Source organism: Canis aureus, chromosome 1, assembly GCF_053574225.1.
Source record: "Canis aureus isolate CA01 chromosome 1, VMU_Caureus_v.1.0, whole genome shotgun sequence".
NCBI lineage: Eukaryota > Metazoa > Chordata > Mammalia > Carnivora > Canidae > Canis > Canis aureus.
Window position 1 is genome coordinate 80,487,917 of NC_135611.1, and position 21,103 is coordinate 80,509,019.

A 21,103-nucleotide genomic window follows, 5' to 3' on the forward strand; every position below is an offset into this window, starting at 1 on the left:
TGTTCTCAAAATGAGCCATATTCTCACTTGATGCCTTCTGTACATATAAGTTTCTCTTTCTAAAATCCTTTTATTGCTTTTGTTCATGTGGTAAATTCTTACACCTCTCCAAGTTTAGCATAGCCACTGTCTCCTCTGTGAAGCCCTCCCTAGCCTTGCCAGTCTGTGTGCCTTCAACTAAACATGTATTTTCATTTTATGTGATTTGCTTAGATAACTCCTTATTCAATTTAATGTTACATTTTACATTTTTAGCATTTGCTTATTATCTGGCATAATGAAAGGAAATATTGAAATTATGAATGAATAAATGAATGATTGTAAGACTGACTCTTTACATAAATGAGCTTCTGTGTGAATCTATGTCAAACTCATAGGATCTGACTGCTTTTCTTTGGTAGCCACTGGAGTAGGTATTAGGATAGGTACCCATCATAGAATGGGCCACATAGAATGGTGTCTGTTTTATCCATCATGACATTGTCACAGACTAGTGTCACTGCCCTAAAATCCTCTTTGTTCTTTCATTGGAAGCCAAAGACATTTTTAACACACTCGTATGATTTCTGCCATCCAACACTGGTAATGTCTGCTCTTAACATGTGGCCTTATCTTGGTTTCAGTGATAACAGAAGTAAGATGCGGCAAACTTAATAACTGTCCTAGAGCCACTTAGCAAGATTACTAAAGGAAAGGTAAAGAAGAACTCCTTAACCAATCGAAGTTACAGCAGGTTGAGCTTCAGATAATCAGGATATAATTGCATAAGCTGAAATTGAACCAGAAAGTAAAGGGTAACAACGAAGTAAAAAGAAAGTTTTGCATGAAATACATAACTTAGTTTTTTGGTACTTTACCTAAAAATGTGCCTCCAAAATAGATGGTCTAGAGTCACTGGGAGGGACTTAATCTAGTGCCATAAGTCCCATAAAACAGGAAACTCTGCTTATGAAGCCACACATTCTATTTTACCTATACAAGGTAGAAGACCCCCTTCATCTTATTTCAGAAGAAAGGTGTTTTAGACAATATTTTCTGGGTGGTTTTTTTGGTTTTCTTTTTGTTTTGTTTTGGCTTGGTTTTTACTGTGCCTGAACAGCCTTATTCTTCAAAACTACTTTAGAGAAAATAACAACACCACATCTGTTCCTTAATGGAAACGTTGAGTCCTTTGCTCAAATGTGCTCCATATTAAAGGTGTGAGACTTATTTTTCCCTTTCTTTACTCGAGAGAGTGTTTCTACCTTGACCTAGAAGTGTTAATGACCTTATTTGGGACTAAGAGCAGTCCAATAAATAAGAGACCCCAGAATCTGGAATGAAGAGGGACAGAGCTAAGACCAAAAACTTCATACCCGAAAACATAGTCTGATAATTAGAGTGAAGGAAAGTTCTCCTGATGGCACAATAAACTAAAGTAATTCTGTGACTCTTAAAATATTCTCTTGCTCCCTGAAGACTAGGCAAAAATGTCCCTCCAATGTGTTTCCATTATGTTGTGTATTTTATCTAAGTGAAGCATTTCAAAGTCACTGCCTGCTGCTTTATTTCTACATCTCCGCTGCTGGATCATGAGCTCACTGACAGGAGGAGGTTCACACTCACTGTTGTGCTCTATTCCAGTTAACATTGATTGTTATCTATTCCATCCCAACACTGATTGTCAGGGTGCCTGGAAGGCTCAGTCGGTTGAGTGTCCAACTCCTGATTTCAGCTCAGGCCATGATCTCAGAGTCATGAGATTGAGCCCCATGTCAGGCTCCATGCTCAGCATGTAGGCTGTTTGAGATTCTCTCCCTCTGCCTCTGCCCCTACCCCTGCTCAAACAGGGGTAAACAAATAAATAAATAAATAAATAAAATCTTTTAAAAAAAGACTGTTTTGAGTACAAGGCATGGGAACCCATTTAAGATAATAAAAATAACTGTAAAAAACCCTCTAACCAATGGAGAAAATAAAATAGTGGGCCACAAGTATATATTTTAAGGCTTATTCAAGGACAGAGAGAAGGTATCACCCGCTGGGACTCAGGTAGTTTAGAAACAAAAGTCAGGAATTGAGATACATATCTTTTTTCATATATCTCTGACCCCATCATGACTTATTTTTTTATTCTCTGATGACCATCTCCATTTTCCCTTTTTTGATTATGTTCTATTGATTACTCAAATTGCAAAAACCAACTTGCCTTAATTCAACAAAACCTATTAAGGCCAACATTAAATACTGATAAATGACTTCCAAAGTCTGATTTGTCCAAGTCTTTTCTGTGCAGAGCCCTACTATCAGTTTGTACATATTTCCAATCACATCAATTATAATAGTCACTAGGCACATTGATCACTGCTCCATCAGCAGGAATGATGGGAATGAGCAGATTCTCTGATAAAAGACAGAGTTAAGGTAGTTCTCTCAAAGTTGCCTAGTACTTATCCTTAATATCTGACGCCCAGAGGGCATCAAAATCATGTGTTAAATGAATGAACAATAGGATGTGGTAGACATTGCAGGTAACATGTCAATTTCTCTCTAAAATCAACCCACTTTAGCTGGGTAGCAGTTGGCAATAGGCCAGGAACATGGACCCAGCTGGTGATGTGCTGGAGATATCTTGCACTGGTTTGTGGGAGCCAGTTATGCACATCTCTTCCCAGTTCTGCCTTAGTAAAGTCATGTTGCTAGCCTGAGAGCAGCCATGATGAGAATATTGTACCATGGAAATCAGCCAATGCTATAATCAGTCCTTGTTATTTTTCTTTTCCTCCCCAGAGAACAGATTATTAAACATTTACCAGCATTCCAATAGCCTAGCCAGAATCACGGTTGGTCTAAGCTAATAATGGAAATCCCAAGCCTCATTTCCAGTATAGTTAAGGGGAGGGCCTGTGACCCAGTTCTACCAATGGGACCTGGGCTTTCTTGGATTTTCTTCCAAATAAAAATAAAGATCTCAAATTTCCTGCCTTTGAATATTGTCTTTTAAGAATGAGATACCTCTAGCCAATCTGCAATCAAGAGAGGGATAGGGCGCCTGGGTGGCTCAGTTGGTGTCTGACTTGAGCTGATGTGATCTTGGGTCCTGAGATTGAGCCCTACAAAGGGCTCCCAGTTCAGCAGGGAGTCTGCTTCCCCTCTCTCTCTCTCTCCTTCTGCTCCTCCTACTCCTTGTCCTTTCTCTCTCTCTCTTTGTCAAATGAATAAAGAAAATCTTTTTTAAAAAAAGAAAAAGGGAAGCATAGAAATGAAGAGCAACAGGCCCAAATGAATGAAAAGAAATATGAAAATAATCTGGTTCTTTGATGACTCTGTTAAGTAATAGCACCAAACATGGAACTACGCTGCCTCAGACCATCTTGTTATGAGTTAGCAAATGACCTTTACTTCTTAGGGCAATTTTAGTTGAATATTTCATAACTTGCAACCCAAAGGTTCTAATACAGTGAATGAATAGGTAGATGAGTGAATGAATGAATGAAATGATTTGTACAGGTGTGTAATGGGCAAAAATATACCAGGGATAATTACATGTATGCACAGATATGTAACATATATCCTGCTGGATTTCTATTTTACCCCTTAGCATTATAGTATATTGTAAACTTTTCACATTATATTTTTATCATGGATGAACAGAGAACTTCTCAATGAAAAAAACATATACACATTATTTACTCTTTTACATGACTATATCCATTTAGAAACCTTCTTAATGAAGGACAAATTCTTCTTCTCTGCCACTCCATGCTCTCTAGAAAACATTCTAATTTGAAATAAATATATGTGAAATTTGTGAAATCTTTAATTTGTATCCTAGCAGTTGAAACTTTAAGGGGTAATTTGTGTGTGTGCCTATATGTGCATATATGTTCATTGGGAATGATGGTGCTTTCTATATATTTTGCATCCATTACACAAGAATGCTATTGGTTCTTATAGTGAACAAGATTTAACTATAGCAAAACTTAAAGCCATTATATGCACTGAAAATGATTCATAGCATCATTTTTACTATGAATGTTTCCTTTCTCAATTTTGAGTCTTGGGGTTGGGCTCTGGCAAACACAAGTCTTTGCCAGCTGGTAAGAAAGATCACCAGCCCTTTTTGTACGTGGTCAGCTGCAATGAATCTTTTGTTTTTTCCATTCCATACTCTTATCGACAAATCCAAGTTCTCTCTAGAAACTCTAATAAATTGTGATTCCAGAGAAGAGGAAAGGTAGTCCAATGCGTACTTGATGATGGATGCTACCTAATTGGCACCTAATAAAAGAAAAATGCCAAAGCCTGGCCACTTCATTCTTCTAGGAAAAAAAGTCAGTTAGCTAAGGTGAAAGGCTCTTTTAAACAACAACCATTTTGTTTTCAGTCCTCAATTACCCTTCTTGGGACTAGCTATATGCATAACAATAGCAAAAATGTTGTTCTGGATGTTACTTCTTTCAGTTTCTATTAAAACTGTAATAGTGCCTACTTCCATTATACATTTCCCTGTATATTTCAATCAAAATGTCACTTAGCCACTGTTACTAGAGTGCACTTAATATTTTCATTAAAACCAATAAAACCAAGAAATGACAAGGGTGCAGGTGGGTGCAGGCAATTAAACTCCTCTTGTATGTATTGTTAAATAGCAGTTGAGGAAAGAAAGAAGCCCCATTGAACACCTGTCCCTTCTTCTTTGAATGGCAGCTAACAGAAATCCACTTAGCCAGCTATTGTCTGCTTATTTTCCTGACAGATAATGTGAAGAACAGGCAGTTATGGGGCCACTAATTCAGAATTAATTTTTCTTTCACCAGAGTGCTGTGGACACTGAGTGCAGTAATGGTGCCTGATCAGGATTCAGGAGGGTAAACAAGACAATCTGAGATGATGGGCAGAAGATAAAAGCCCTTTACAGGTCTGCTCCACTTGCCAGTCAGAGCTGTGGTTTTTGCTGGCACCTTGCATTATTATTTTTTCAATGTCTCAAATCAAAGTCTAAAGAGTTAATCATTAAAACATCCAACTGATGTGTGTGTGTGTGTGTGTGTGTGTGTGTGCGTGCTGCAAGACAAGACAAAAGAAGAAGACTCTACAATGTTGCTGTCCATCTTTTCCCACCATATTAAAAATGTTAGTGGCTGCAAAAGACAGCTGTTAAGCCACACATTGAGATTGTTTATGAAATTTTCTCTTGTAAGCTTCTACCTCAGTTGAGAAAATTATCACATTTCCTTTAATAAATCAGGACCTTTTGCTAACCCACCCATTATTGCTTATTTCATTCTGGTAGGAAATGCACAACAAAAATTGGTTTCCACCAGACTGAATTAAAATGCTCCCTTGCTCTTATTCTTCCAACCTCTTTTCTGCTCCCTCTCTTCACCTTTCTCTCCCACCTCCTTCTCTCTCTCTCTCCCTCTCTACTTTCTAAGTCCCTGTTCCTACATGCTGGCCACCCCAATCATTTCAATAACCAGCTGAATTAAGAATCTCTAGGGATGAGTTACAGAGGAGAATTAGATACAACTGTTCTCTGGCCAGCGTTTGAGACCCCATTGGCAGACAAATGGCAGACATATCTTGTGAATTATCTCCTAGTCACTGACACAAACCACTCAGAATAAATCAGAATTGAAGATTGATTTCTGCAAAATTGCTTTATTACTCAGGTAAAATTTATCAACCTGTTATATAAAGGGAAAAAAATATAAACAAAAGAAGACAGGCCATCCTAAAATAGCAAACATAAAACCTCCCATAAATCCTCTCATTTCAAATAGTTGATAATTTAGTGTAGAATGTGTTTTTGGAGAGGTTCATCTTTGTGTAGTTTATGTTGTCTGGGAGAAACACACAGAATCCAAGTACCTCAAAGTCCATCAGTTAGCTGTTAAAACACATGCTGATTAAGTATGATGACCCAATTCTAAGCCCTAAATCAGGAAATGTATTTTTACAAAGCTTTTTTTTTCTCATTAAAAAATTAATCTGGCAATATTTTTGCCCATACAAACATTAAATTCAATAAGATTGCAAAGTTATATCTACTCAAAATACTAAATTATAGACTTTCTATCCATTGGAGCTACCTCCACTCAACTCATGAACTTGCATAGAGGGTTAGTTTTTATGGGCAAATTCTATATCGAAATCTTTTCAGTTTTTCTGAACGATCAAATGTAGTGTCTATGGATATCTAAATCTGTGTACATCATAAAAAATAACTTTCCTTGTAGTCCAGAGGCCATATATCTGTTTCAAGAGAGAGATCTCAGTAACAAAATCTTATGTGATAATTCTAATGAAGATGGGCAGCATAGTAAGAGAAGAGCAAAATCTTGGCCAGATCTCATTACTCTAAATGCAGTTATGTAAAAGATACTAGTTTACTTTCTGTGTGTTTGTGTTTATTTTAGCTGAGAGTATTTATACACTCAGACAATGAGTACAAGAGACGGGGAGAGCAGTCAATTGCTGCACACTTTTAAGCAACCCACTCTTGATACATAGAAACTTCCAAGAGAATGGTCTCCACTATCTCTCATTTCTGATTCCTTCAGAGCAGTAGCAAGTTATACAAACAAATCAGAGCTGATCCCCAAACATTTGGTTTATCTTCACTGTTCAGAAACATGTCAGTGGGAGAAAGAGACAGAAAACATGCCAAAACATGCTTGAGAGCTTGCAGACTCACTGTTTTTTCTTTTACCCTTAGTTTAAGTCTCAATCATCATAGCCTTTTTGATGACTGTCTTCTAGAGTACTTAGGAATCACCTTCCCACTCCCCTTTCTCAGGGCCTGGAGAACTGCCTCTTCTCTTTTACCATTTCTGGATAAGTATCTTTCTGGTCAAAAATTTTTCTTCTTCTTGACCAGGGCATTATTGCCTAAATCTACTGATTTAATAAGATGAACTTCTACCAACAAGATACAACAAACAGAATATTTCCACATTAATCATCAAATATAGAAGCTTTTACTATAAAGGATATTTCCTGTGTCTGCCTAAGCTAATAATTTTTCCACATTATAACACAATAAATTGGATCTAGCTTTATGGCAAGTCCTCTCATGTAAAGTTGTTATCTTCCTATTTACCCTGAGGTGAGGCCTCCCATCCACAAGCCCTACCCATATAAGCTTGCTGTCAAATTTTCCAGTGTTTCAGTATCAACTGAATATTTAACCAAGTATATCACTCAGAAATGCAAAGTATCTGAAAGAAAAACAAAATTTAATAATACATAATACATAATAAGTATAAATATATTATCTTTAATGTGTTATAATGAAATCATAATTATAATTAATGCACAATTATTATAAAATATATTATACATCACTATTATTTTAAAAACACAAAGGAATGGAGGCCATGTGGGAGGGAGTAAAAGTGAGTTTAGTTACTCATCTTTGTAATACAATTTAAAGAAAAACTGTTAAAAATAAAAATACATATACTTAATTTCTTGACTTCCAAAAATATTTAAGCAAGAAAAGTGATTGTACTAAGTTTTACAATTAACTTGTCAAATGTCATCACTGCTGACTTGACGTTTGACAATGAATTTGGCTTAGTTCTCTTAGTTCTTAGTTCTTAGTTCTCTTAGTTCTCTTAGTTCTTGTAAAGGTCATCAACTCTGTGATGTCCAACACAGATGGGAGATGAACCTTTCCACCAACTGGCCTTGAATGTACTTCTCTACCTGAGTTTCTGTGAGAATGTAAAACACTCAAGACCATTTCAACAGCTGTGGGATTAGCAGAAAAAGCATTGATCACAGATTCAGAAGTTTTGAATTTAAGTTCTGCCTTCGGTCTACACCAGCCAACTTGTCACTTAATTTCTTGTAGCTTCAGTTTCCTTTGTGTTAAATACCAAAGTTTTGGAGGAGATTAATGGAGATAACAAATAGAAATGTATTTGTTTATTGTAAGTAATGAAACAACTTTTAGTAAAATAGCTCAAATGTCAGTTGTTTTCCATGTGACCTGCTTTTTGGCCATCACTGCAGCGACTTGGTGCTGCTGCTCTGACCTCATCTATTTCCAATATCAGCCTAATATGCAGCTTTCAGCTCAGCCACGCTATTGTTTATTCTGTTTCCAGCATCAGGGAAATGACTGCTTTGCTTTTCTTAGCCCACTTCACCCATGCGCAGAGAGAAAATCTGTTCTTTATCTTGTTATGTTTTCGATCTAAATGATTTACATTACCTAGATGAAACATTGCTAGGAGGGCACAAAAGGTTAATTCCTTCCCTCCTTATACAAAGAGTTGGACACTGGTTTGAATTATTGACCAGGGATGGCTTTTAAGGGTCATCGAAACGGTAAGTTGTGAATTGTAGCCTCCTTGTCTGAGCCCAAAGGCTGACTGTCTTCTTAAAAGTGGTTAAGTGGAAGTTATTGATGAGACCTCGGGTGAGATTTGACATCAGGCTTTAATTATACCTTGAGAGGCAAGGAAATGGAAAACGAAGGCTAATTCAATTGAACAGTTGATCACTAAGCAATAATCACAACACAAAAATTGTATTTCTATTTCACCCAATCTGCCCACATGGAAGATTGGTATCAGTAATTTGATTTGTGCTACTCTTCTTAAGATATTTTCTTTGGTTCAAGAGAGGGATGTTTTACTTAACCTATTTGAAAATGTGTTTGCATGGACATACAGGCCTGGGGTTTCCTTTAAAAAAAAAAAAAGAGTGGAACCAAAGAAACTCCCATGTTATTTCTACTCTCCTGAGGATATTAAGCTACAGTTCCTGGTCAGGGCTATCTGTATTAGAAATAGAATACAAAACAGAGAGGTACCATCAAAGACTCATAGTTGGAAATATACTACCTAAGTCCACACTACCAAATGCATTAGAGGTATAGTCAAATACGCTACATACATCAACATTTATGCAAATTGTTAAGCCTTTTTAGTCTTTGCATTTTATTCATTGAAAAACATAGGTGTGGGCAGCTTGTTTGTTTCCAGTCTCTGCCATTCTCCTGACAAATGGAGCTACTTACATCAAATATAGAAAAACTGTTTTGACGTTCACAAAATGCAAGAGAATCTGCAAACCTGCCACAAATACACTATGTTGAACCATATTATATTGCTAATATTCAACTACTTTTTACCTATAAATATGGTAGTGCCATATGGTTCTAATAGATACAAATTATGGATCAGATTTCTCTAATTCTTGCATAATAAATTACTAGTTATATCCTCCATGAACATTGCTCAGGAGAGCCCTTCCTGGCTGAAGAAACTCGGTGGCATTTATCTTTGGCTATTAAAGATGAATATCATAAAGCTGTGTTAATTCAGCTGACTATTCCCATCTATGAAAGTAATTTCAACCCAAAAAGCATTGATGCTAAAATTTAAAAAAGGTTAAAGTAGTAGATAGATATTATTTTTTCTTTTTTACACTTTGCCATATTTTCCAAACTTCTACAATGAACAACTATTTTAAAATCAGAAACATGTTGTTTTAAAAATTAAAGAGAGTTGAATTTTAAATATCACATTAAAATCTAAAGAGAGCAGGCTGTATAATAAATAGGCCTATTCCTTCAGACAAAATACCTATGAATAATTCTGAAAAATGACTTGTTTATTACCACTACCACCCCAATTTCTCCTCCTGTTGACAAGTAGTCAAGGTAGTTGACACTTCCAGTTTCACTTGAGCTGATTTGTGACACTTATTAGTCAGCCAATTTAGGAGCACAACGTGCTTTGGTGGTCTAATGCCACCTCTGGTCACATATTAACCTCATTTTGGTTTAAATGCTCCATTAAAATGGGAAACCCTATCCAGCTGGCAGGGGAATAGCACTTGCTTTAAATTGGATATTATTCTGAATTACAGTCAACTCTGTAATTCAGTGTGATGTGGCTGCTAAAAAGCCAAGGATCTTAGACTGCATTAATAAAAGTGTAATTTCTGGTTTATGGGAAGTAATCGTCTTTCTATATTCTGATCATGCCACATCTGGAGTATTATGTTCAATTACAGGTCAACATTTTAAGGACCATGGCAAATTAGAATATGACCAAAGAGGAAATCAGGATGGGAAAAAGTCTCAAGGCCACTGTCATTTTGAAGAAGAGGCAATGGAAAGCAGGCTAGGTGGTATAGATGACATAATACCTGCCTTCAGATATTTGAAATGGTTGGATGTAAATGAGATAATTCTGCATTGTTCAGAAATACCATGAATATGGGGTTTTTATGAACATGAGAGGATATTAAAATGGAACTTCTTAAAAATCTCCTCTTTGACTGAGGTCACAAAAAGCTACAACAAACGACTAAATGAAAACTACACATTCCAAAGCAAGGTGCCTGATCATCTGAACTGGACTTGTAAAGGAGGTGGCCCAAAATGGTTTGGTTTAACGAGCATAACACTACTTCAAAGATATAAAAGGGTTAATGTTGTAGGAGTTAAGAGTGGCTTTTTTTTTTTCTTTTATTTGACAAAGAGTTGTTGGAGGACAGTGGTCTTTGCTCTCCCTGCAAGAAGGAAAAGGAGTGCCAGCCTTTTGGAGAAAACAGGGTATGACAGGTGGAAGCACTCAGAGAATGTGATTTTTGTGTCTAGGATATGATGAGCACAGAGACTGGAGCCAGACCCACACCAGCAAAAGCCCAAACATGGATGGCTATGGCTAGCCAGCCTCTCTGACTCAGACAGCAAAACCAGGAGACAGCTGTACTGGTCTACACCTGGCTTTACATGTGAAAAGCTGAACCATGTGTGTGCTGCATAAAGATGCTTGACAGAGGTGGCCAATGGAGGCTTAAACATACCCTCTCTCTCATCCAAAAGAGCAAGGTCTCATATGCCCACTCCAAGGGGTGCACTTTTCTTTGCACAAAGGAACTAGTGACTAGGGATGCTCTACAAGGATGCATCTTCCCAAAGGGTCACCTTTTTCTTATTCGCAGGAAGGTACCACAGAAGCTAGAGACAGCCCCAGTAATAAGGCAAGTTTTTTTGCATGGACTAGATGTGGGCCTTGTAGAAGAGAAAGTCAGCTTGAAATCATCTTAAAGGAATTTGTCTAAGAGAGCCATCTAGTGAGGAGGTGAGACTTCAAGAGAGAACCTGAGTTGTTGAATGATGAGATATCTGGAGAGTTGTGAATGGACAAGGAGAAAATAATCTCCCTTCTCTACAAGATTTCAGAGCCTGGGACAGCAAAGAAGTTGGAGGACTAGAGACCCTATAATTTCAGAATTTTGACTATTGCTTCAGAATAGACATTTAAACTGAAATGAGACTTCCAGTGACTAATAATAACCAGGGAATGTTTTCATTCAAGTTAACAAAAAAAGTATAGGAGCCGGGCAGCCCCGGTGGCTCAATGGTTTAGCGCCATCTTCAGCCCAGGGCGTGATCCTGGAGACCTGGGATCGAGTCCCACGTCGGGCTTCCTACATGGAGCCTGCTTCTCCCTCTGCCTGTGTCTCTGACTCTCTCTGTGTGTCTCTCATAAATAAATAAATAAAATCTTAAAAAAAAAAGTATAGGATCCACCTGAATGTCATCCAAGCAGTAAGAGAATGGGATCCAAAGTACAGGTTGAAAGGCCAGAGGCAGAAGGGAGAATAAAACTGTGTCACTTGCATCTGTGAAATTTCACACAGCAGATTTTCTTTCTCTGTCTCCCTCTCTCTCTCTCTCTCACACACACACACTCACCATTTCACCATTAGACTGTTTACCAATAAAATGAGATAATGCACTGGGAGTCCCTGCACATGAAAGGAGATAGGAAAGAGAAAAATCTAGAAAAACTGAATCCCCAGATTGACAGTAGTGCTCTTTATTTCTGAAAGCCGGAAGATTCTCAAGGTGCTTGAGTGTTCAGCTTTCTCCGCCTATCCTGGGTACCCGCTAAGCACAGATCTATTCTCCTTACATCAGGGTGTGACGTTCATTCAGTACAGAATACCAGACTCCAACCACAAGGCATAATCAACTTGTGGATAATGAAGATGTGATGATTTAATGAGTTCAATTACATGTATGTTTTAAAATAATCTTACTAAATGCCATGCTGGACAAAATAATTTCAGAATTTGGTTGAATCCACATGGTATAGATTCCTAAGAATGTAGAATAAGACTGAGCCATGCAGAAATTGGACCCATTTACTGCTAACTGCTTTGTTCAGCCTTTAGATATGCTTGATCAGACTCATTTTCTAGGACTGAACTGTGGTAGACAGTAGTCAGCTAACTCAGAGTCCCTAAATTGGAAGGAAGGGGAAAAGGATATTAAATACTTTTTATGTGGGTTGCATGAGGGGTAAAAAAGCAGAGAAATAGAGATGTGGATGATTAGATTCTGATAAATGTCCCTCCTCCCTAAACTGAGCACATGCACCCAAACATCCTTATTTCTGATCTCTGGTAATCTTGCCAAGAGATATAGAGCTGTCAGTATAATTAAGGTGTGAAAGATTTTGGCCTCAGCCCCAAAATAAATTAGACCACGATGAAACAGGAATTCATTTATTCAATTTCATTCATTCAATAAATATCCATTGGGCACTTATTCTTTGCCAAGTATTGTGGTAGTTACTGGGGATAAATTCTTGAGCTAAACAGATACAAGCCCTGATATCACAGAGTTTACAGTACAACTGGGAAAATAGATATCAAACAAGGAATCACAAATGTGATAAGGGTTAACAAGGGATTTTAATAAAGTTAGACATCATGGAAAAACTGATATGTTTTAAACCTATAACCATATTGGATGCAGATATGATAGGCAAAGTGAAAGAGACACTAATTAGCTATTCTATGTAATAGCTTGTTTGAACCTGTTTGGCAAACCTATGAAGAAGCAATATAAGATCAGTGTTGAAATTTATAAAGTGAGGTTCACTCCTTTACCACACATCTGTAGTTCACCAGGGCAAGTTAAGGGAAGCATTACAACTTGTAATAAGGTACCTGAAATGTATTCTGTTCTTCCCCCCAGAAACCTTTCCTACTGCAAATGGCCAACCATTCCCACAGGGCATGGCGTGAGGACAGAGGACAAGGACATTTGCCCACCCCATATTCCACTGTGTCAGTTGGTTCCGGCTACCTGCACAAAATACCATAGACTAGGTGGCTGCAACAGACATTTATATTCTCATGGTTATGGAGACTGGAAGTCTGGGATCAGGGTACCAGCCCAGTGAGTCCCTGGAGGGGACTGCAGATATGTCCTCCAACTGACAGCTAGAGTTGTGGGGGCTCTTCCTCTTTCCATAAGGGACCAGTCCTATCAGATTACAGCCCCCCCCCCCCCCCATGACCTCCTAGGTTCTTTATCACCTCTTCCCAAGCCCTGTTTCCAAATATGATCGCATTAGGGATTAGGGCTCAACAAATGAATTTTGGGGAAGAAGAGACAATTCATGAATTAAAAGAACAATTCTGGCTTAGAATTTTCTGAAAATGAACCCACATAAGCAAACCTAATCAAAACCAAAAAAACCAAGGATCGTTGTCTTGCTCTTAGATATAGGATGGGGCTGAGAAGCTGCTCTGGTAATCCATTTGTGGCAACAAAACCAGAAGTCTTGAAGACCAAATTTAAAGTTTATTCAAATGCTTCCTCTCTTATGAATCATGTTTTTTTGATGGGAGCATAAGATGGAGGGGAAGGTGGTCATAGCATGTCCATGGAAATTCTCTTGCAGTATTCATGAGGAAACCTACCAGATTTCATTGCAAAGACCTGGTGTGCATGATCCAATCCACCTCCTGCATTATTACTAATAAGCTGTGAATGACAATAGACTTTCTGTTTGATAATAAAAGAAGAGGATGAAGAGATCTCCTTGTAATCATGATCAGTGCACGACAGAGCACTTCATTTCCCCAGGAGGCTGGACTCATTATGAGAGTAATGAACTGGGCAGCTGGCACAATTTAGAAGAGGATGGCCGTCCATCTCTCCATAGTGCTGTAAAACCTCTCTGACTGTTTCTGTGACTGGCTGAAGCTGGCATGAACTAGATTGGCAATTTGCAAAGCAATGGGAAGACTAAGAAATGTTTCAGGAGTATGATAATGATTAATCTGCATGGAGACAATGCAGCATTTGGAGATCAAATCAAGAATTTGTCAAGCATGCTTTTGAAAAGATTTCTTTTAAAAAATGAATGATGTAAACAATACTACTATAACAATCAAAGGCAAAAAAGAAATAAATTACTTCTAATCTCACAACTGTAACAAATCATGCCAATATCTTATTCTCTCGTCCATTTGAACAAGAAAATGTCATATGTCTTGGAGCAGGAGATGGAATAAGTTTTGGAGCTGGCAAAGGATTTCTTTGCACTGGGAAATGATGTACTAAAGAGCTATGACACTGCATGTGCACAGCTAAAGGGACAGTGGAGCTGTACTGCAGCTCAATGGAACCACATGGAAGGCTGACTTCAACTTCTAAGTCTTGAGAAATCACTGTCAGGCAAGTAATTCTGACCTCAGTTACTACTGTGCTTGTGACAGTGTATAAGTACCTACTGGAGTGCCAGCTGTTTAGCCATATGTCCCTGGGTCACCATCATGCGTCTGCAATTCTAAAGGACTTCACCATGCTTCAATGAATCCATGTTCCGCAGCGACACCCAATGGTGAAAGGAGAAACAACCGCGGCATAAAATGTGATCCTCTGGATAATTAGATTTACTGGCTTGATTTCTTAAGGTCAACCCCCCTGCAGCTTCATTGCGATATAACTGACACATCCCATTGTATAGGTACAAGGCATACAATTGATGATTTGATACACTTATATATTGCAAAATGATGACCACAGTCGGGTTAGTTAACACCTCAATCACCCCATTTTTTTTTTTTTACGGTGAGAACATTTAGAATTTATTCTCTTAGCAACTTTATAGTATATAAATACAGTATTGTTAACTCATCATGCTGTACATTAAATCTCCAGAGCTTATTTTTTTTGAGCTTATTGATCTTACAATAATAACCTTTGAACAACATCTGCCCATCTCCCCTATCTCAACAACCCTTGCCCCTTGCAACCACCATCTACTCTCTGCTCCTGAGTTTGGCCTTTTTAGTTTACACATATAAACAGATATCCAGTATTTGTCTTTCTCTCTTACTTAGAAAAATGTCTTCAAGGTCCATCCATGTTGTTACATATGATGGCAAGATTTCATTCTTTATCATGGCTAAATATTATCTCAGTGTGTGTGTGTGTGTGTGTGTGTGTATGTACATATACATACCACATCTTCTTTAGCCATTCATCTGCAGACAGACTCTTAAGTTGTTTCCATATCTTTGCTGCTCTGAATAATGATGCAATGAACATGAGAGTACAGATGTCTCTTCAAGTTCATGGTGTCATTTCCTTTGGATGTATACCTACAAATGAAATTGCTGGTAGCTTCATTTTTAATTTTTTGAGGAACCTCCATATTTTTTTCCATAGTGACCAATTTACATCCATATCAACCATGCATAAGTGTTCTCTTTTCTCCATATCGTCACCAATACTTGTTATCTCTTGTCTTTTTGATAATAGCCATTCTAACAGGTGTGAGGTGATATTTCATTGGTTTGGATTTGCATTTCTGTGATTATTAGTGATATTGAGCACATATTCATGAACCTGCAGGCCATTTATATGTCTTCTTTGGAAAAATGTCTATTCAGGTCCTCTGGCTATTTTTTTAATGGGACTGCTAGGTTTTTTTTGCTATTGAGTTGCAGGAGTTCCTTATATAGTTGGACATTAACCCCTTATCAGATATGGTTTGCAAATATTTTCTCCATTTGGTAGGTTGCTTTTTCATTTTGTTATTTATTTTCCTGTGCAGAAGCCTTTAGTTGGATGTAGTATCACATATTTATTTTTGCTTTTATTGCTTGCACTTTTGGTGTCACATCTATAAAAACAACTGTTGCCAAGATCAATGTCAAGAAAATTTCTCCCTATGTTTCAGGTCTTATGTTTAAATCTTTAATCCATTTTAGTTATTTTTTTTTTTGCGTGGTGTAAGATAGGTGTTCAATTTCATTCTTCTGCATGTGATTATCTAGTTTTTCAAGCACGATTTATGGAAGGGTTGCTTATCCTTTCCTATTGAGTATTTTTGGCTCTCTTGTCAAATATTAATTGACAGTATATGTCAGAGTTTCTTTCTGGGCTCTTATGTATGCTCCATTGGTCTATGTGTCTGTTTCCAAGCCAGAATCATACTGAATTAACAAATAATTAACAAGCTTTGCAATATCATTTTAAATTAGGAAGTGTGATGCCCCCAATTTTATTATTCTCTTTCAAGATTGCTTTAGTTATTCAGGGTCTTTTGTAGTTCCATACACATTTTAGGATTTTTTTTTTTAATTTCTGTGAAAAATGCCACTGGAATTTTGATAGGGACTTCACTAAATCTAAAACTAGCTTAGGGTATTATGGCCATCTTTACAATAGTAATTTTTTGAATCCATGAATATGGAACATCTTTCCTGACTGGTTTCCCAGGTTTTTTGCATGCCTATTATCTGTTTTCAGTAGTGTGCTGGTAAATGTTTAACAGGGAGGGGAAAACCTTGCTTGTAGCATTTGCCAATTTCCATGGTATAAATCCTTCTGCCATGGCCAATTTCAAGAATGACTGTGTTAAACAAAGGGATTGCAAAATTTCTGGAAATTCAGCAATAGACTCTTGAAGCCATGAAGCCAGCTCTAGCATCCCACTGTTCATTTTCCCTAGAGCACCCAGGGAGATCTTTGCAAAATGTAAACCAGATACATCATTTCCTGTTCCTAACCCTATGTTGTTTTCTATCACTTAAGATAAAATTAAGTCCATATCTCTACCTTACAGAGGTCTCTGGTTCTTTGCCCCTCCCACTATCTCCAGTCTTGTCCCAGCTTATTATGTCCCTTGTCCATGGTGTTCAAACCCACCCTGCCCTTTGTATTTCTAGCTTGCACCTAGCTTATGTCCATCTCATGTCTTTTCATAGGTGATTCCTCTGCTTGTGATGCATTTTTCCCATAGCTTGCATGCTGGATTCCTGTGGTCATTCTGACCTCAGCTTAAATTGCTCCTCAGAGGAGTCACTACTGACCACCCTATCTTAAGTATTCCCCTAATAAATTTGGTATCACATCACTGAAACTTTATTCTATACATAAAATTCATGCTGATATCTAATTGTTTATTTATCTACCAGCTAAGTGTCTTACCACAATATAATTGAAATGAGTGCAGTGATCTTGTCTGTTTTGTTCATCTCTGAAACCCCAGTGCCTGGTATACGATAGGTATTTAGTGAATATTTGCAAAAAATTTTTTAATGAGTTGGATTTGATAGCATGAAAGTCAAAGCCAACTTTATTACTTCTTTTTGAGGTATAAATGACATACTATGTTAGTTTTAAGAGTACTACATAATGATTCGGTATTTGTATATATTACAAAATGCTCACCACAATAAGTCTAGCTGACATCCATCACTATACATAGTTACAAATGTGTTTTTTCTTATTATGAGGATTTTTAAGTCTCTAGCAGCTTTCAAATATGCACTACAGTATCAATAACTATATTCCCCATGTTGTGCATGACACACACATCACTTATTTATTTTATAACTGGAAATTTGTACTCTTTCTTTTCTTTCTCTCTTTTCTTTTCTTTTCTTTTCTTTCTTTTCTTTTCTTTCTTTTCTTTTCTTCTTTTCTTTCTCCCTTTCAATCCAATTCTAGGAGTTCATTCTTTGCCATCTCTTGGATAAATGTCAGGCCAGAAGCAACTTCTTAAAAGTCTTTTTTAGTCATAAGATTTATTTTGTTTCAATAATTAGCAGATTGCATCCATATAATATCAGAACACTAGACTCTTGTCCTACTTAAAGCTTCTTCCTTTTTCTAGGTCTCAACTACCCTAAACGGAAACCCATGGAAAATGTAGGTGTGGTCAACCTCTTCCTTCTTCCTCTCTCTACCTTCTCTTCCATTCCCCAGCTTCTGCTTGGCTCCTTTATGGCTGTGGTGGAAAAAGAAGGAGAGAAAACAGTAGACAAGATATACTTGATCAAAGCAATATTGATCTGGAATTAGTGTCATCTGTTGGTACACCATCTGTCAGGATGTTTAGAAAGCTGATTTCTTTTCTCCTGGAGCACTGTAGGTGGGTTCCTTAGGAATTCTTTGCTCGGATTTGGCTGAACCTATTTGGCAAGGACAAGTCCTCTTATCCAGCTGCCACTTAGGACCCCCAGTAGACCCTGGGGGGGGGTCTACTGGGGGTCCTACTGGGTCCTACTGGGGTTTTCCAACTAACCTCCCTCATTGGGGTCTTATCTTTGCCTCAAGGAGCCCTTCTTGAGTGGAATTCCTTTTACCATGAGCTCAGATCTGCTTGCTTCTTCAGCACCCATATTTAGACCTTGGGAAATATGCAAATTTGCCCTCCATTTAGTCAATGAAGTTTAGTGGAAGGGGAACTTGCCCTCACACATTCCTTTTTTCACTGTTATTATTGTTGCAACTTCCAACTAAATTCTCCTTTTTAGATTTCTCCTTAGAACAAGATTTCTCTTGTACCTTGTGATCTAGTCCCTGTGATCATTTGCAGAAGACTGCCAGAGAAAGTCACCTGTAACTGTCCAAGCTGACACTCCAAGAGATGCCTTCATGTTAACTAAATTGGAAACCTGGAATTATATGAAAAGTGTTCTGTGCAAGTTTACAGGACATTGAAGTGTTAGGATCAAGCAAATCCTAAATCTGAATCCTGTCTCTATTATTTCCTAACCAGCATCTTAGGAAACAGAAGACTAAGCTTTAGTTTTCTTTAGAAACTGGTTTGAAAATTTGAAATAATTTAATTATATGTTTTCTTTCCGTTTTTTTTGAGATCAGGCAACAATATTTAAGACTGTGTCTCTGACAGTTTGTCAGCTGAAATACTAACCAGATGTGTTTTAGGGATGTGAATGATAAAAAGACTATATTATTAGATTTTTTTTTTCATTTCTCTTTATGTGTCATAATCCACTTAATCAGATTTTTTAGGAGCTTCTCATTTTAACATTTTTTCAACAAAATATGGATGTATCAAATCAACTTTTTATTTTAATTCAATGATTTCTACTTTTATCAGATTCTCTTTTCTTTAGGTAAGTTTATTATTTGTTTTATAACTTCGTAAACTGTTTTAATCACTTCTATCATGCTTATTTTCAAATAAAGTAAACACTTAAAGCTCTGCATTGGTCTCTCTTTATCATTTTGGTCACATCTCATAATTTTTGATGTGTAGAATTTAAATTTGATTTTTTTAAAATCTGTATTGCAAAATTTGATTTCTTTTCCCACAATAGTTATTTAATATTATGTTTATTTTACCTTAAAAGATTCACTCTTGGTGTTTTATTATTTTAAATTTTTTTGCTAATTTAAAAATTTTTTAAAAATCTGTACATGTCTTGGTGGCTAGTATATGATTACTTTTGAAATGTTTATAGAATCTTGAAAAGAATATGTAGTCTTGCTAGTCTTGTGTCTGTGTATGTATGTATGAGTTGTATGAGTGTGTAGATATAAAAACATTAAATTTTTTAATTCCAATAAAATCTCCTGCACCATTATACTAGAATCAATTACTCTTTGTATTTCTATTTTTGCTTTTGAATTATTGATACTATTTTCATGACTAGCTTGTATTTCATATCCACTGTAAAATGTATATTTTATTTTAAAATTTATTCTTTAATGCACTACACCCAGGCTAATTATGTTTTACATTAAGAATATGCCAATTTGGGGCACCTGGGTGCCTCAGTTGGTTAAGCATCTGCCTTCGGCTCAGGTCATGGTCCCAAGGTCCTGGGAACAAGCTCCCTGATCAGCAAGGAGCTTGCTTCTCCCTCTCCCTCTGCCTGCAGCTCCTCCTGCTTGTGCTCTCTCTCTCTCTCCCTGTCAAATGAATAAATAAAATCTTAAAAAATTAAAAAAATAAAAAAGGAATATGATAATGTAACATCACAAAAAATTTTGCTTTTAGCCATGTCTAGATTGTTTTCATCAGGTTAACTTAAACTATTTATAATTATTTTTGTACATCTCAAAAAACCTTTCTTTAAAATATATTTTCACTTTTTTCTTCCTTTTTATTTCTAAGTAATCTCTACACCCAATGTGGGGCTTGAATTATGATCCCAAAATTGACCCACATGCTCTACTGACCAATCCAGCAAGTACCCCTCTCCTCACTTTTACTATATTCCTGCCTCCACTGGTCTATAGTGATTTCAAAGCTATAAATTCTATTTTGTGGTTACTTTTAAGGTTTTCAAAATATAATCTTATCCTATATAAAACTAATCAACAATATACAAAATTATTGTTCCTTACATAAAAGGATGTTCCAATTTTTATTTGTCTCTAAACCTTTTAATCTCCTGATCTGTATCAAAATAAAATCTGGAGTTAGAATCAATTTGTAGTTTCAAATTATTTTTCCATACATTGTGTGTATTCTTCAGACAAATTTTAAAATTGAAACCAAATTTACAAGGTGTAGGCTTTTTATTTTTTTTATAATGTTTAGTTTTAACACTTCTTTAGTTAGTTTTACTCATTACCAGACAAATTTTTATTTCAACTTTTTTCTTCCTAAATTCTCAATGTTGACTTTTAGTCAGTTGTCCTTCATCTGCCTATTATTATTTCACTAATAATCATGGGTGGAATAGAATATGCCCACCTCCCTCTGTCCCCATCTATTTCTAAGAATCTTTCTTTCTCCTTTCCACACAAACAACTACTTGGTTTGCTACAAAATGTTGGCATTGGTATGGATACTAGAGAAAAGAGAGCATTTTGGTGGCCCTGTTGAGAGTATTTTCTTTGCATTAGAAAGTTACCCACCCATTTCTTGAGATAGTATGAATGAGGTCTTGCCTATTCAATTCTAGGAATAGGTAGTATATAATTGAAAGATATCCTTGTTGTCTTTCAAGATAACAATGATACAGCAGGAGCCAATGCTGGTGTTGGTTCCATTCAACAGACCTAGTTACAAGTAAGACA

At 36.8% G+C, this 21,103-nt stretch overlaps 1 long non-coding RNA gene across 6 annotated transcripts in view; it reads right to left on the reverse strand.

The window, feature by feature from the left end:
• LOC144318787 (uncharacterized) overlaps positions 1-21,103 on the reverse strand; it is a 307,911-nt gene that overhangs the window by 35,236 nt on the left and 251,572 nt on the right. For 3 of the 6 annotated variants that reach the window (XR_013384801.1, XR_013384803.1, XR_013384802.1), the window contains one exon: positions 14,623-18,053. The exons of 1 other annotated variant lie outside the window; for it this stretch is intronic. This is a non-coding gene — a long non-coding RNA (uncharacterized LOC144318787). Of the gene's footprint in view, positions 1-12,563; positions 18,054-21,103 lie in introns of those variants that run through there. 2 more of the 6 variants (XR_013384799.1, XR_013384800.1) reach the window with 2 other exon arrangements.